The sequence below is a fragment of the Rhagoletis pomonella genome, unplaced genomic scaffold, assembly GCF_013731165.1.
Source record: "Rhagoletis pomonella isolate Grant_MI unplaced genomic scaffold, Rhpom_1.0 Rhpom_scaffold_00004, whole genome shotgun sequence".
Taxonomy (NCBI): domain Eukaryota; kingdom Metazoa; phylum Arthropoda; class Insecta; order Diptera; family Tephritidae; genus Rhagoletis; species Rhagoletis pomonella.
The window spans coordinates 28,044,844-28,048,107 of record NW_023458558.1 but is presented as its reverse complement, the minus strand read 5'-3'; positions in this window follow the sequence as shown (position 1 = coordinate 28,048,107).

Below are 3,264 nucleotides of genomic sequence, written 5' to 3'. Positions count from 1 at the left end.
TTGAAGTTCTGTAACAAACGTTCCGGAAAAAGTCTCAAAAATACTCGTAACTCTCCGTTTTCATACACCAATATTTTATGGTTTTTAAGAGCAAAAATTTAAACGTAAATTGAAGAAAGTAAATTTACCAGCAAAATTTAGTAAAATTATACATTTTATGAAGATACAAAAATAAAAAATATAAATAATTTTTAATTAAATACTGCGCTTTTTCGATTTCATTTTAGGTTATTGTTAGTAGAGTTTTCTATTTAAATTTTAAGGCTAAAAAACTAAATGACATATGAGCAACTTACCTATTAGTACAGTGGGAAGGAATTACCTACATACTTCGATGCGACTAATCAATCACTTTCTCGTAATCGATTGTTAAATTACATTTTTTTGTACGAAGTATGACTCATATGTCAAGATGTTTTTCTGCTGCAGAAAATGTTTTTATAGGACATTTTAAAACACGTTACCTCTCAAGGGCTAGTGATGAGGATTCTGACTGGCCATTGTGTGAATTTCGACTGATCCTTTTGTATCAGCTGTCAAGAGGAAGATGAAGTGGAATCATCTCCACACTTTCTTTTAGACTGTCCAACCTTCGCGAGGCTAAGATGGAAGCATTTTGGCTCGCACATCTGAACAAAACGCTGAGCTCTCAGGGACCGAAATAAGCCGCATTCGAAATTTCGTAATCGGCTGGCGGCATTAACTCAACCTAATCTAACCTGTACTTCTTTGAGCTATGAAATAGTTGGTCACATTAGGTATGACCAGCAAAGTACTTCTTTGAGCTATGAAATAGTTGGTCACATTAGGTATGAGCAGCAAAGTTGGTTGCTCATACGCCATGTATCCGTTTGATCGAATTTAATAAGAAAACAATAGCAATCGATAACGCGAGAGTGATTACTCGCAATGCAGGACTGCCATTGGCTGCATTTCTTTATTCATTCTGAACGTTTGGAATAACCTTTTTTGTTTACTTATTCTTTAGAACGTTCCTGAAGATATGTTAACGTATATTTCAAACGCATTCTCTTTATTCTGGCTGTAAAATTGGATTATCCGGAATGTATAAAGAAACGATGCCATTATATATGTTATGTTATGTTTTTCTCAAATTTCGCAGATTTTTGTTAATATTTGGGTCAAACAAAGAATATGTTTGACCACGTAGGCTGGAAGTGCCCGTTGCCATACCACTGGCCGTAGCCATTTGTTTATTTCCTTCCCTTAGTAATTGAACCATCGAGTGCGTTTTATATAGCACAAAAGTCGAGAATGTTCGCCGTGTTCAGTTCAGCTAAACAATCTAGAAAGTACTTGTTGAAGAATCGGGTGCTCGTGTTGGTGGCCAGGGCGGGACAGTGGCAAAGATAATATGCGATGCTATCCACCTCTACTTCGTCTCTGCAGCTGCGACAAAAACCGTTGGTGGAGTATTCTAATTCTTTTTTATGTGTGCCCATAAGGCAGAAAAGCAGATTAGCCGAGTGAGAGCTACGCTTTACAACAAACTTTGGCCGCGATGACTTTCCACCTTTAGTATGTTTGCAGGAGATTAAAAGTATGCACGCATTTTGAGCAGTATTGACTTCCGTCCCCCTTTTTGCCCCCTCGTAGGCTAAGCAGTTGCCATGATTGTTCCAGTGTCCAGGGAAGCATACAACAGTCAAGGAGCATTTTGATGCCAGCAGGTTTAGAGTCTTCCTACATTCTATGGCTACTTTGTATGTTGTGCCCATAGATTTGAGACATTTGATAAAAGCCTGGCTGTCAGAATAAATAGCGATAGGCCGTCTGGGAGAGACGGAGGTTGGGAGCCTCCGAGTGACCTAAATTGTGGCGTTTATCTCTGCTTGAAAAACACTACAATGCTCCGGTAAGCGAAATCTGAGGTTTAGCCCGAGCTCTTCAGAGTAAATCCTGCTACCCACTCTTTTGTTAAGCTCGAAACCATCTGTAGCCATGTAGCCATCGACCCTGGATTTAAGCCTGTGGCCCCTTCCCATTCGTTCCTCTCTGTGATTCGTATGGAGAATTTTTTGTATAAACAGAGTAGATGAGTGTTATAATGTAACTGTCGAAGATTATGCGGTAGAGTTTCAAGTAGTTTTGCATGTCCGAATCTGAGGTCAATCCACGGCTGGCTTGTAATTAACCTGGCCGCAATGCCGCCGGTCCCAAAATTTTCCGTATTCCGTAGAGATCCAGGGATGCAAGATTTAACATTATTTGGCGGGTATTTATGGGCAGTGCTGCCGTGACGTGTATAAAATCAGCCAAGGGTGCTTGTGTCATAAAACTTTCCGCCTTAGATATAAGTAAGGACTTTCCTTATGGAGTAAGGACCTTCTCAGTGGCACAGCCTTGGAGCCTTCGTTAACAATCACCCAATTTCTTGTCAAGCTTGACGTATCTGACTTTTTATATTCAGGTGGATTGAACGGATTCTAAGCAATATTGTTACTATATAATATTAACCAACATTTCAAAACACTATGCTGGTATGCAAATAGGGGCCCTCCCCAAGGGCTAGTTCTATTACCGAGGCTCTGTGTGGCGACATTGAACGACATCCTAGTAGAACTGACCAATGAAAGAGTGAAGGTAGTCGTATATGCAAATGATGGTGGCAGTGTCGGATCTCTTTCCCTCAACGATTATCAACGAAATGTTAGAGGGAGCACGGTTTAGGTTACACCCGTGGCATCAAAAAGTCGCTTTTGTTTCTGTCAATCAGAGCACAATGGAACTGATGTTGTTTACCAACCAAATGAACCAAATATCTACAACTCAGACTCTCTTCTTTCTTTCAATGGGACGACTGTTGCCTTCGTACGCTAAGTATCTGCGTGTGTATATGTTAGGTACCAAACAGACGATATATCTAACTTTGCTGACATTTTCTAACCGTAAGTGTTGGGAATTGAAAGGTTACATTTGAAAGGTAAATTTTAACAGACAGCCAAGCAGCACTTCTGCCACTTCTTATTTGTAAAACGCTTTCGATCGCAAAAATTTATTTTGTATGGGATGAGTCCGCATTATACGCGCACCTCAGCTCAGACCATAAAATATTTTTTAATCAGTGGCAGACAGGCTCTAACCCCGCTACATAAAATACAGTAGGGAAAACACTGGTGGATGGGGTGGAAACGCGTAGGGAAGAATTGAATAAAATGTATGACTTAAAGCTGTTTATTAATATTCCTATATAGGGTTTACCACTGCGGGATAAGTATCTACTAAACATAAAAATAGTAGCGA